This window comes from Typopeltis vanoorti, chromosome 3 (genome assembly GCF_054136105.1).
Source record: "Typopeltis vanoorti isolate ZY-2024b chromosome 3, IOZ_Tvanoo_1.0, whole genome shotgun sequence".
In the NCBI taxonomy this organism is placed as follows: Eukaryota; Metazoa; Arthropoda; class Arachnida; order Uropygi; family Thelyphonidae; genus Typopeltis; species Typopeltis vanoorti.
Window position 1 is genome coordinate 19,687,815 of NC_143551.1, and position 14,386 is coordinate 19,702,200.

At 36.6% G+C, this 14,386-nt stretch overlaps 1 protein-coding gene across 3 annotated transcripts in view; it reads left to right on the top strand.

Annotated features, from left to right (window-relative positions):
- The window catches only part of LOC150107973 (katanin-interacting protein-like), a 726,539-nt gene that overhangs the window by 63,244 nt on the left and 648,909 nt on the right, over positions 1-14,386 (top strand). For all 3 annotated transcript variants that reach the window (XM_090415492.1, XM_090415493.1, XM_090415494.1), the window contains exon 3: positions 5,350-5,414. The gene's annotated coding sequence lies outside the window, so the exon portion shown is untranslated. The remainder of the gene's footprint in view (positions 1-5,349; positions 5,415-14,386) is intronic.

The window sequence follows — 14,386 nt, forward strand, 5'->3', positions numbered from 1 at the left end:
TTTAATATTAAAATATCACAATAAAAATATGTTATAATGACACTAAATACTCTAAAATCACAAAATCTCCTGTAATATACTATAAAGCACTAATTTTCTAAAAAACAAACAATAAAACAGATAAAAATTTTACACAAGGCTAAATTGCACCAACCACTCCTTAAATATCTATTGTTTTTTTTTTTTTCATTTCTGTTTTCTGGAGAGGAAATTATCTTGGTGATACATGCATTTAACAGATATAACACAAAAAGCAAATTGATATATAAGAATAATTTTGACTGTGGATGTAATTATCTTTCTTAAACTAGTATTTAAATTTCATTATTAAATTAACAGTTGTATTGTGTATTGATGGTAGTATTCACTGGTAATGTTGACCAATTTGCTTGGCAACGATTGCAGTTTTATCATTGCAAGGTGATAACTTGTAAATAATTTAGAATTTTAAATCAACTTTCAAGTTTGAACTAAATTAAATGGCTCTATCAAATTTTAATAACAACCCTAATTAAAAAATTTCATCAGAACCCAGACAAAGGTAAGTTACTAGGGTGGTCTGAAAAGTTCTTGGCCTAACAATGAAAAAACGAATTTATAATTTCAAAATTTTTTATTTTTCAACATAATCTCCCTTAAGACTAATACATCATGGGGTGCTTAAGGGTCAAAGCTGTATAACTGAGAGGAGACCTCCACATAGCCTTTAAAGGAATGCGGAGAACCGACCAGGGCTTCTGACCTAATGTCCAATCCTCACCTTCTCGTGGTGCACCCTGTTGGGTATCTACTTTGATACTGAACGAACGAGGATGGGCTGGCAATTTGGGATTTAGCCGACCAAATTATATTCTTATTGGTTAAACCAAAATAGAAAATGATGGTACAACATGACAAAATTTCATGCCGGCTGGGGTGTCGCCCGGTTAAACAAGGCCCCCCGTTGTTTTCGCCAGGGAACCAGGGCGAACAGCGAAAAGTCAGCTTCTGGAACAAATCTGAAAACAAACCCCAACTCAACATCACCAGAGTTAAAGATCGGTACTATCAATGTAAGAAGCCTGAATGGCAAAGAAATGGAGCTAGCTGAGGAATTAGATAAGTACCAGATCGACATAATAGGGGTGACTGAAACAAAAAAGACCAAAACTGGTGAGATCTTTCTGAGCAATAAATACAAAATGTTATATTCAGGCAATGACAATCAAGGAAAAGAAGGAGTAGCCATAGTATTCAACACAAAATACGAGGCTAATCTTCTTGAATGGCAGTCAGTCTCAAGTAGAGTAATGTGGGCAAATATGAGAATGGGGAACTGGACAATGAGACTTATTTGTGCCTATGGTCCCACAGAAGGTTCTACTAAGGTAGAAGTGGAGGAATTTTTTGAGGCTTTAGAAAAAGCAACTGACACAATGAAAAAGGAAAAGTTGGTCCTTGTTGGGGATCTAAATAGCAGAGTAGGAAATGATTGTGAGACATACAAAAATATTTTAGGAAAATTTGGAGAAAAGAGCAAAGCTAATAATAATGGCAAATATCTGTTGGATTTCTGCTCAGGACATGGACTGGTTATTACTAACACCATGTTCCAACATAAAAATGTGCACAAATTCACATGGAGAGAAGAGGCTAGGAATAAGAAAAGTCTCATTGACTATGTTATTGTTGATAGTGATGTTTTCTCCCTGGTGCAGGACACCAGAGTGTACAGAGGGTTTGAAATTGGAAGTGATCACTATTTAGTCTTGAGCAGGATAAAATTGAATTTCATATCGAAAAGAAAAACATGTAAGAAAGTTTTAAAGCGAATAAAAGTTGAGCAGCTCTCAGATGTGAACTGTAGACTAAAATACACAAAGATTATTGAAAAAAAAATGAAAGAGTTTGAGAACAGGAATCAAACCTTGGAGATTCAGTGGCAAACTCTGAAGGAAACATTGATTGATTCTGCCAGAGAGGCATGTGGTGAGGTTGTGTGCAAGGATAAAAAAATCAGAACTCCCTGGTGGACACAGGAAGTTAAAGAGGCAGTGAAGGAAAAGAAGAAAGCATATCAAAAGTTCCTGGCAAATAAGTCAGCTTTTACTCTTACAGAATACAGAGACAAATGTAAGGAAGCTAAACAGTGTGTAAAACTAGCTAAACAAAAGTCATGGGAGGACTTTGGCAAGAATATAGAAAATAAATATCAAGAAGGTGGCAAAATATTCTGGAGGTTGTTGAAGAAGCTTAGGAATGGAGGAAAGAGTGCTGTAAAAGGAATTAGAGATGATAAAGGTGACATGAAAACAGGAGAAAAAGATATCCTTGAAGTATGGAGTAATTATTTTGAAAAACTGCTAAATGAAACAAGCAGTGATGACAGCACAGTGATAAAAAACACTGACCAGGCATGCAGTCAGGATTACATATCCATACTTGAAGTAGAAAAAGCCATCAAAGGCTTGAAATGTGGAAAGGCAGCAGGAGTAGATGATATTCAACCAGAAATGCTGAAGCATGGGTATAAGAGTCTTACAGTGGCTGCACTGCATAGTTCAGAAAGCCTGGACAGAGGGACGAATTCCTGATGATTGGAGTAGAGCTCTCATAGTACCCATATATAAAAAGGGAAATAAAACTGAATGTGAGAATTACAGAGGTATTTCCCTACTGAGTGTTCCTGGCAAGATCTATGCAAGTATACTTGAGAAACGGTTGAGAAGAATTGTGGAAGAAAAGCTTGGTGAAGAACAAGCTGGATTTAGGCCAAATAGAGGCTGTCAGGATCAGATTTTCACTTTACGACAAATAGTCGAGAAAGCATGGGAATATAACAAAGATCTGTATTTAATTTTTGTCGATTTGGAAAAGGCATATGACAAGGTGCCAAGAGAGAAGCTATTCAATACGCTGCAGTTATATGGTGTCAATGGGGCATTATATCAAGCAATACTTAGTCTTTATTTGAGTTGTAAGTCAGCAGTTAGAATTGAAGGAAGTACAGGAAGATGGTTTAATGTTAAATCTGGTTTGAGACAAGGATGTACATTATCCCCTCTGTTATTCATTATCTATATGGATCACATTATGAGGGAATGTGGTATTAAACCTGATATCAAAATTGGAGATGTTAATGTCAGTTCTTTGCTTTATGCGGATGATGTTATACTTCTAAATAAATCCGCTACAAGTCTGCAAGATTCTCTGACTAAATTGAATAGCTGTTGTAATAGATATGGTATGAAGGTCAGCAATAAAAAGACAAAGACAATGAAAATAGGCAGAATCATTGAAAATGTCAACTGTGTTGTGAATGGAGAACCTGTGGAACAAGTGAAACATTTCAGCTACTTAGGCACGATTTTTACTGAAGATGGTAAATTAAATATAGAAATAGACAACAGAATCAGCAAAGCTGGTATGGTGGGAAGTCAATTGAATAAATTCATATGGAATAAAAAAGAAATTAGTCGGAACACTAAATTAGCTGTATACAAGACAGTGTTCAAACCAGTTTTAACTTATGGATCTGAGAGCTGGGTCAGAAGTAAAACACTTGACCAAAGACTAGAGACCGCAGATATGAGAGTCCTGAGAAAGATTAGAGGCGTGAACAGATGTCATCAATGGCAATATCATATTAAAAATGAGGATATTAGGAAAGAACTTGACATTGTCAGCATCCAGGAATGTGTTAGCAGAGCTAATCTCAGGTGGTATGGTCATTTAAATAGAATGGGAGAGGAAAGATTAGCAAAACAAGTGTTCTCTGCCAGGTTGGCAGGAAAACGACCCAGAGGAAGACCAAGATATAGGTGGATTGATACGGTACAAAGTGGCTTAGACGATAGAAATATAAGATCTGATAATGTTGGAGTCTTGACAAGTAACAGACTGATTTGGAGGAAAATTGTAGATAGGAAGTTAGTAATGATGTAATTTTTTCATGTAGTACTGTCAAATCCTGTACACCCCTTGAGGGTACATGGCAGGAATTTGATGATGATGATGATGATGAGACTAATACATTTATTCCAGCGATGCTCCAGCGCCATTATCCCGTCCCTGTAGTGGTTCTCAGTAAGATCTGCAAAATATCCCTCTACAGCTGCAATCGCCTCTTGATTCGAAGAAAAATGCTGACCAGCAAGGAAGAGTTTTAGTTTTGGGAAGAGATAGATGTCAGAGGGAGCCAAATCTGGGGAATAGGGTGGATGTTCCAATAATTCATAGTGCAGATCCCTTAATTTTCCCATTGCCAAAACACCTTTGTGGGCAGGTGCATTGTCCTGATGAAAGATGATTTTTTTTCCTTCTGCAAAGTGGGTATTTTCTCACGAATTTTTTCGTCTAGTCTGGTTAAAAGATCAGAATAATATTCCCCAGTTATTGTTTTACCCTTTTCAAGATAATTAATGAACAAAATGCCTTTAGCATCCCAAAACACCAATGCCATGACTTTTACTGCTAATGGAACCGACTTTGTCTTCTTTGGTGCTGAACAACTGGCTTCTGTCCACTGTTTTGACTGCTGTTTGAATTCTGGTGTGTAATGGTGAATCCAAGTCTCATCCATAGTAATAAATCGACATACAAAATCAGTTTTATTCTTGTTAAAATGCTCCAAGCACTGTTCAGAGATTTTAGTGCGAGTGTGTTTTTGATCTGCTATGAGCAAGTGCAACACCCATCTTGTGCAATGCTTTGTCATTTGCAATTTTTCGTGCAAAATATATCCTACATGATCTTTTGAAATGTCTGTAGTCCCAGCAATTTCATGCACTTTGACTAGCCAGTTATCCAATATCATATCATGCACTTCTCGTGTTACACTTTTTGGACATCCTTCACCTGGATCATTTTCAAGGCTGGGTCGCCATGTTTAAGCTCGGCCGCCCACTTCATAATTGTCAAAAATGAAGGAGAAGAGTGACCATAAACTTTTATGAACTTCAAAAGAATTTCTTTTGGCATTAAACCTTCTTTTACTAAGAATTTTATAACTGCCTGATACTCAATTTTATCCATTTCAAGTTATACAGACAATGGATTCAGACAGCTATATAAAGAAACTACTTGATAGAATGACTTGCTATTTCACATGGATGCTTATGACAGATGTACCAACTTTGGAAAAAAAAAAAAAAAATCTTGCCGATAGTGTTGCAATCTATGGTCGAGAACTTTTCAGACTGTCCTCATACATTTGTATAAATGGACAACTTGATGCTAAGTGTTTATGCATGCTGCAAAACACATTTTGTTGATATTCCTATATTTTTTACTTTCATTATCAAATTATTTCTTAAGCTCACATAGTATCTTAGTCATTAGTCCTTGTTCAAACAATTTTATACATATTAGGATGGAGGTGATGAACCATTTTCAGCATACATTGAATACTTAAATTTGTTACAGAAGAGAAACAGGTATGTGTGTGCATGCTTTTCTACTTTTTCCTGTAATTTAAGTGATCTACAATGTACAATAAATTTCCAATATATCATTAGCCAATCTTTTTCAAATGCGTTTTGTTTCTTTAAATATTCATAATAGACAAAAATGACCATTTTTCAAAACGATTTTTTTTTCCAGCACACATATTTTTGGACATATGTAAATTTATATACACATAGTATGGAGTATAATTAAACTAAGCATAATTTATAATTAAATAAATAAAAGTATAATTATATAATACATTTTAATGCACATTACCTTCTAATTTAGGTAAAAATCTGCAAATCCCATTTCAATATCAGCAGAGTTCAAGATTGGCACCATCAAATTAAGAAGCATCAATAGAAAAGAAATGGAACTAACAAAAGAATTGGATAAATTATGTAGGAGGATGGTTTGAGTCTTGGGATGTATAGGGACAGAAGGTGAGCAGACAAGAGCAAGTGTGGAAATGTCACAGGTTGGGGGGATAGTAGAGTAGGACTGGTTATAGACCAAGATTATGCTTATTATGAACACCAGGAGTATCAGAAATAAGATAAATGCAATTGTTGCATTTAGCAACTTTATTTGTTCCAAAATAGTTGGAATAAGTGAAACATTGTTGCATGAGAATCTTTAGCAGAATAGAATTGAATGGATATATGATGTTCTTCATGAAGATAGGAAGGGAGGGGGGGGGAGAGTGCTGCTGACAACAGCAGGGAAATTATCTATTTTGAGATAGAAGAGGAAAAAAGAAGTGCTAGTGATTTTGAAGCAGTATGATGTGAACAGGAGGTTGATAAAATGAGATATTTGGTTGTGTGTTGCTACAGGCCGGGGAAGATGGAGGGTGGCAAAAATGAAATGTATAGGCAAACTTCGTTTAGTGAGCAAACGAAGGGTGATCATTATGAGTGATTTCAATTACAGCAATAATGATTTGAATGAAGAGAACATCAAGGTTAAAGGAGAATGAATTTCTTAAGTTCTTCAGGGACAACAGTCTTAGGCAATGGAGGACACACGAGGGCTAAGAGTCTTAGATCTAGTTATATCATCAGACAACAAGACTGTGAATGGAGTATCTAATCTTCCCACCAGTTGATGAGCATGACCACGAAGTGATCATCTGGGTTGTAGCCAGTCATATGAGAACTTCTAAGAATAGATATACGCTATCTATCAATAATTGTCCGGACACTTTAGCAATTTACAATTGATACCTGCAGGTGAATCCTAACATCAGGTATGTCCACCTTTGGCTTTGATCACCTCCTGCATCCTTTGTCTATCAATGTGTGGCAGACATCAGGTGGAATTTACCTCAATTGCTGCTTCAATTCGTCCCACAGGTGTTCGATGAGATTGAGGTCAGGACTCTACACTGGCCAGGGCAGTCATTTAACATCCATCTCTTCATCCCATTTCATAATAGCTGCAGCTTTGTGGGATGGGGCATTGTCATCTTGATAGTAACACAGGTCCGTTCCATAAAAACTCCATAGTGTAGGCAGCACCTGATTATCCAGAATATCAGGTACTGAGCTGCCTTCATGGAACTACGGACAGCGACCAGTGGTCCCACTCCAAACCAGCTGAATGCATCCCAAACCATTACTCTTCCATCACCAAACTTTATTGTGGGTACAACACACTATGGTAGCAAGCGTTCACCAGGCTGCCTCCACACCTACATCCTGTCATCAGACTAAAAACAGGTAAACCTTGATTCATCATTCCAGAGTACTGTTTTCCACTGGTCAGTTGTCCAGCAATTCACAAAGAGTAAGTGAATTCACATGCTCTTTGCACCAATGGCAGATGAGCAGCCTTATTTGTTCGTTGTTTTGATGTTCAGCTTGTGTGCTGCTGCTGCTCTACCATGGAAACCCAGTAAATGGAGTTCTTTTTGTACAGTATTTAGTGCTCATCATGGTGTCATTGGTGCTCCGGAACTCATCACAGATGGTCTGTGCCAGTTTTTGCATGCCACCCTCCTGTCCCTGTGAGTCATTTTCTGTGGCTGCCTTAGTTGTTTTTCTTCGTTAATGATGCCAGAACATATTCATTTGTTGATCATGTCATTGATTTTGAGCCAGTTGAGCAGCAATGTCACATATGGACATGCCACCAATGTGACAGCCCATGATGACACTTCTCTCGAAGTCACTGAGTTCACGTCATGTTGCCATATCATCTGTATTCAACTGCTATGATGAAATACTACTTCCTACTATCTATACACTGGTTTTTATTTTATTAGCAAACCTGAAATGTTCCATGACTTCAAATAACAGGGTGTCTGGACAATTATTGGTAGATAGTGTATGTGGGACTACAAGGGTGGTGGTTATGAAAAGCTTAGGAGATAACCGGGAACCGTTGAGTGGAAAGGAGACAGCTGCTGCTTAAGCATTGAACAAAAGCTATTTAACAACTACAGTGTATGAGTGTATTCCTAAGGTGAAAAGGATAACAAGATAGGAGTAAAATGTATGAATGAAAAGATCAAATTCCTGCCATGTACCCTCAAGGGGTGTACAGGATATGACAGTACTACATGAAAAATTTGCATCATTACTAACTTCCTATCTACAATTTTCCTCCAAATCAGTCTGTTACTTGTCAAGACTCCAACATTATCAGATCTTATATTTCTATCGTCTAACGCACTTTGTACCGTCTCAATCCACCTATATCTTGGTCTTCCTCTGGGTCGTTTTCCTGCCAACCTGGCAGAGAACACTTGTTTTGCTAATCTTTCCTCTCCCATTCTATTTAAGTGACCATACCACCTGAGATTAGCTCTGCTAACGCATTCCTGGATGCTGACAATGTCAAGTTCTTTCCTAATATCCTCATTTTTAATATGATATTGCCATTGATACCATCTGTTCACGCCTCTAATCTTTCTCAGGACTCTCATATCTGCGGTCTCTAGTCTTTGGTCAAGTGTTTTACTTCTGACCCAGCTCTCAGATCCATAGGTTAAAACTGGTTTGAACACTGTCTTGTATACAGCTAATTTAGTGTTCCGACTAATTTCTCTCTTATTCCATATGAATTTATTCAATTGACTTCCCATCATACCAGCTTTGCTGATTCTGTTGTCTATTTCTATATTTAATTTACCATCTTCAGTAAAAATCATGCCTAAGTAACTGAAATGTTTTACTTGTTCCACAGGTTCTCCATTCACAACACAGTTGACATTTTCAACGATTCTGCCTATTTTCATTGACTTTGTCTTTTTATTGCTGACCTTCATACCATATCTATTACAACAGCTATTCAATTTAGTCAGAGAATCTTGCAGACTTATAGCGGATTTATTTAGAAGTATAACATCATCCGCATAAAGCAAAGAGCTGAATTAACATCTCCAATTCTGATATCAGGTTTAATACCACTTTCCTTCATAATGTGATCCATATAGATAATGAATAACAGAGGGGATAATGTACATCCTTGTCTCACACCAGATTTAATATTAAACCATCTTCCTGTACTTCCTTCAATTCTAACTGCTGACTTACAACTCAAATAAAGACTAAGTATTGCTTGATATAATGCCCCATTGACACCATATAACTGCAGCGTATTGAATAGCTTCTCTCTTGGCACCTTGTCATATGCCTTTTCGAAATCGACAAAACTTAAATACAGATCTTTGTTATATTCCCATGCTTTCTCAACTATTTGTCGTAAAGTGAAGATCTGATCCTGACAGCCTCTATTTGGCCTGAATCCAGTTTGTTCTTCACCAAGCTTTTCTTCCACAATTCTTCTCAACCGTTTCTCAAGTATACTTGCATAGATCTTGCCATGAACACTCAGTAAGGAAATACCTCTGTAATTCTCACATTCAGTTTTATTTCCCTTTTTATATATGGGTACTATGAGAGCTCTACTCCAATCATCGGGAATTCGTCTCTCAGTCCAGGCTTTCTGAACTATGCAGTGCTGCCACTGTAAGACTTTTATACCACCATACTTCAGCATTTCTGGTCGAATATCATCTACTCCTGCTGCCTTTCCACATTTCAAGCCTTTGATGGCTTTTTCTACTTCAAGTATGGATATGTATTCCTGCCTGCATGCCTGGTCAGTGTTTTTTACCACTGTGCTGTCATCACTGCTTGTTTCATTTAGCAGTTTTTCAAAGTAATTACTCCATACTTCAAGGATATCTTTTTCTCCAGTTTTCATGTCACCTTTATCATCTCTAATTCCTTTTACAGCACTCTTTCCTCCATTCCTAAGCTTCTTCAACAACCTCCAGAATATTTTGCCACCTTCTTGATATTTATATTCTATATTCTTGCCAAAGTCCTCCCATGACTTTTGTTTAGCTAGTTTTACACAGTGTTTAGCTTTCTTACATTTGTCTCTGTATTCTGTAAGAGTAAAAGCTGACTTATTTGCCAGAAACTTTTGATATGCTTTCTTCTTTTCCTTCACTGCTTCTTTAACTTCCTGTGTCCACCAGGGAGTTCTGATTTTTTTATCCTTGCACAGAACCTCACCACATGCCTCTCTGGCAGAATCAATCAATGTTTTCTTCAGAGTTTGCCACTGAATCTCCAAGGTTTGATTCCTGTTCTCAAACTCTTTCATTTTCTTTTCAATAATCTTTCTGTATTCTAGTCTGCAGTTTACATCTGAGAGCTGCTCAACTTTTATTCGCTTTAAAACTTTCTTACATGTTATTCTTTTCAATATGAAATTCAATTTTATCCTGCTCAAGACTAAATAGTGATCGCTTCCAATTTCAAATCCTCTGTACACTCTGGTGTCCTGCACCAGGGAGAAAACATCACTATCAGCAATAACATAGTCAATGAGACTTTTTTTATTCTTAGCCTCTTCTCTCCATCTGAATTTGTGCACATTTTTATGTTGGAACATGGTGTTAGTAATAACCAGTCCATGTCCTGAGCAGAAATCCAACAGATATTTGCCATTATTATTAGCTTTGCTCTTTTCTCCAAATTTTCCAAAAATATTTTTATATGTCTCACAATCATTTCCTACTCTGCTATTTAGATCCCCAACAAGGACCAACTTTTCCTTTTTCATTGTGTCAGTTGCTTTTTCTAAAGCGTCAAAAAATTCCTCCACTTCTTCCTTAGTAGAACCTTCTGTGGGACCATAGGCACAAATAAGTCTCATTGTCCAGTTCCCCATTCTGATATTTGCCCACATTACTCTACTTGAGACTGACTGCCATTCAAGAAGATTAGCCTCGTATTTTGTGTTGAATACTATGGCTACTCCTTATTTTCCGTGATTGTCATTGCCTGAATATAACATTTTGTATTTATTGCTCAGAAAGATCTCACTAGTTTTGGTCTTTTTTGTTTCAGTCACCCCTATTATGTCGATCTGGTACTTATCTAATTCCTCAGCTAGCTCCATTTCTTTGCCATTCAGGCTTCTTACGTTCATAGTACCGATCTTTAACTCTGGTGTTGTTGGGTTGGGGTTTGTTTTCAGATTTGTTCCAGTAGCTGACTTTTTGCTGTTCGCCCTGGTTCCCTGGCGAAAACAATGGGGGGCCTTGTTTAACTGGGCGACGACCCAGCCGGCATGAAATTTTGTCATGTTGTACTATCATTTTTTATTTTGGTTTAACCAATAAGAATACAATTTGGTCGGCTAAATCCCAAATTGCCAGCCCATTCTCGTTCGTTCAGTATCAAAGTAGATACCCAACAGGGTTCACCACGAGAAGGTGAGGATTGGACATTAGGTCAGAAGCCCTGGTCGGTTCTGCGCATTCCTTTAAAGGCTATGTGGAGGTCTCCTCTCAGTTATACAGCTTTGACCCTTAAGTTGACCCTTAATGAAAAGATTAAGAATGAAATATGGAAGAAGTCACTGTGGAGGCAACACAAGATGAATGTTGGTAATAATCAGTTGCACGATGAGTAGTCCATGAAGGTGATTCAGTTGGTAAGGACAGCACAAGTGCAATATGAGTAGAAATTAGCAAATCAAACTAAGAAAAATTTTAGTGAATTCTTTGAATGTGACAAGTAGAAGAAAAAAAAATGACTATGGGAGGATGATGACACTAGTAGATTGATAACTGATGCAGCAGACATTGTTCAAGTATTCAGAGAGCATTCATGGGAAGCTGGATGTGGAGGGTATGGTGGAAAAGGGACTGATGGTGAATAAGCAGAAGGTAAATATAGCAATTAAGTAAACTTGTTGTTAGAAAAGCAGTAGAACTTGACAATATAGTGCCACGTGTCTTGAAGTAATGCCTTATGAAATTAATGACACCTTTGTCATTCCTGTTTAACATGAGTCCTGCAAGAGTCGAGTCTCAAAGGAACAGAAGGTGGGAAAAATTGTTCCACTTCACAAAAGCGGGGATAAGACTGTCACTACAAATTATAGACCAATCTGTCTGGGGTTGTTGTTAAGGTATTAAGAAGTTGCTGAGGGCTGGGATTCAGAAATGGGTTGATAATATCAGTATTCTTTATGATGGTCAACAGGAGTTTGTTAGGGGAAGGCCATGCGTCTTTAGCAGTTTGCATACATATTACAACAAAGTGACAAATCCACTGGATAAAGAAGATGCATATATAGTGGTGTACTTGGATTTTTCAAAGGCCTATTATAGATTGCCAAATGACAAGCTATTAGCTAGGAGTAGCTAAATTGAAACAAGTGAGATTAGATCATAGAATAATGAGTTGGATAGCTGATTGACTGTCAAATAGGTATCAGCAGGTTGTGTATGAAGGAGGGGTATCTCAAAAGAGGAAGGTTAGTGGAGTACCCCAGGGATCTGTTTTGGGACTATTATTCTTTAACTTGTACATTAATGACATTGGGACCAGTTTAACTGGAGATGTGCTGCAGTTTTATCTATGATGCAAAGTTGGGAAGAACTGTGAAAAGTCGAGCAAATGTTGTGGCCTTGCAGAGGGATTCCTGTTAACTATATAAGGAGGGTGTTAGTAGGACAGTGAGAAGCAGGCTCTTTGCATGGAAAGTGATTGGTAAGTGAAATTCATCGCGTGAATGTATGTTGCGTGTATAAACTATAAATTGGTTTAAGGTGGTTTAGTGATCTTTTTGCATGAGAGAGAGAGTGTGGACTTTTGTGATGAGTTCTTTGATTCTGTGGAGATCAGATGTTAATAATAAGTACCAGAATGACATAATAGGTGATACTGAAACAAAGATAAAAACAGGTGTGATCTTACTAATCAACAAATACAAGATGTTCTATCCAAGCAATAACGAGCAGGGAAAACAAGTAGCTATTAGTGTTCAAAACTAAATATGAAGACAATCTTCTTGAATGGCAGGTAATATAAAGTAGAGTGATGTGGAAAAATATCAGAATGGAGAACAGGACAATAAGACTTTACTTACAATTATAATAATGGAATTAAAACTCTTGTAAAATATTCTTTATTAGTAGATTTTTCGCCTGATTATCACAGGCATCATCAGTACAGGTAGAAGACCTATTTGTACCTGTGGTCCCATAGAAGGTTTTTTTTTTTTTTTTTACTAAGTAAGAAGTTTATGCATTAGAGAAGACAGTTGACACAACAAAAAACAAAACATTTGTTCTTGTTAGAGATAGAAACAGCAGAGTAGAAAATGATACTAATCATATAGAAGTGTTTTGGGAAAATTTGGAGAAAAGAACAAAACTAATAATAATAGTAAGTACCTGCTGGGTTTCTATTCATGACATGAACTAGTTATTACTAACACTGTGTTCCAACATAAAAATGTACATAAGTAAGTTTGCATGGAGAGAGAGAGATGAGATGTACAAAAAAAAAAAAGAAAAAAAAAGAAAAGCCTTGTTGACTCATAATGAGTGTGTATTTTCTTAATCACAGAACTAATGTAAATAACTATTTGGGAACATTGATCTAGTGTAAACGGGTAAGTATTTTAATACCGACTAGTTTCTGCAGGCGTAGACTTCTGTGGCTAATTGTTTTAAAAGATTTATTTCGGCGATTACACCACATTTTTAATTCAGTTATTCAGTTATATAAAACACTGAAATAATAGTTCCCGACAAGTTTCGTAAATCGTAGGATTTACATCTTCAGTTATATATAAGAAAATTTAAAGGAGCTGCTAATATGCTAAAAAACCCAACCCAATGCATTAAAAATCAAGGTTTAATTCTCCATCAGCTCTAATAAAAAATCTACCTCAATCTGAGCTCGGACTGTATGAACGAGAACAAGAACACGTGACATTGACCAGTATTGTTCAACGTCAATAACGTTATATATCTGCATTCTGTTATTTGAGTTTTATGAATAGCCAGACGGTTATGAATTGTATTTATTAATTCTCTTGTGTAAACTTTAAGTTATACTATTTACCCCCTGAAGATGTAAATCCTACGATTTACGAAACTTGTCGGGAACTATTATTTCAGTGTTTTATATAACTGAATAAAAAATGTGGTGTGATCGCCGAAATATATTTTTTACCGACTAGTTTCACCAAACATAAACTGTTGGCATCATCAGGATACAAGCACTGAGGTCAAAACATATCACAAAATAGATCTTAACTGTAAATTCTTAAAATTATAGTTCCAAACTAAAATAGCATTGAACGTGAATAATACATGTATTGCGTGTACATGATTTACTAGTTGTTGCTAAGGAACGTTCTATAGTTAGCATTAAAGTTCATTTCTTGTGTGTTCAGAGATCTAATTAGGGTTTTCCATATCTCTGGAAGTATTAAACCTTGGTTCCTGTTACGGTTTAAAAAAGACTACCGCTCTAATGTTTAAAGAAGCAGCCACAGTCGCACGCACTACAGATAACCTTAACAGGAACCAAGGTTTAATATGATTAGTCTAGTGAAGAAAGTACTCCTAATAAACCATCTATAAGTATCTTAATGATATAGAAAATTTCAAATATAGTTCTATCTGATTTCAAGT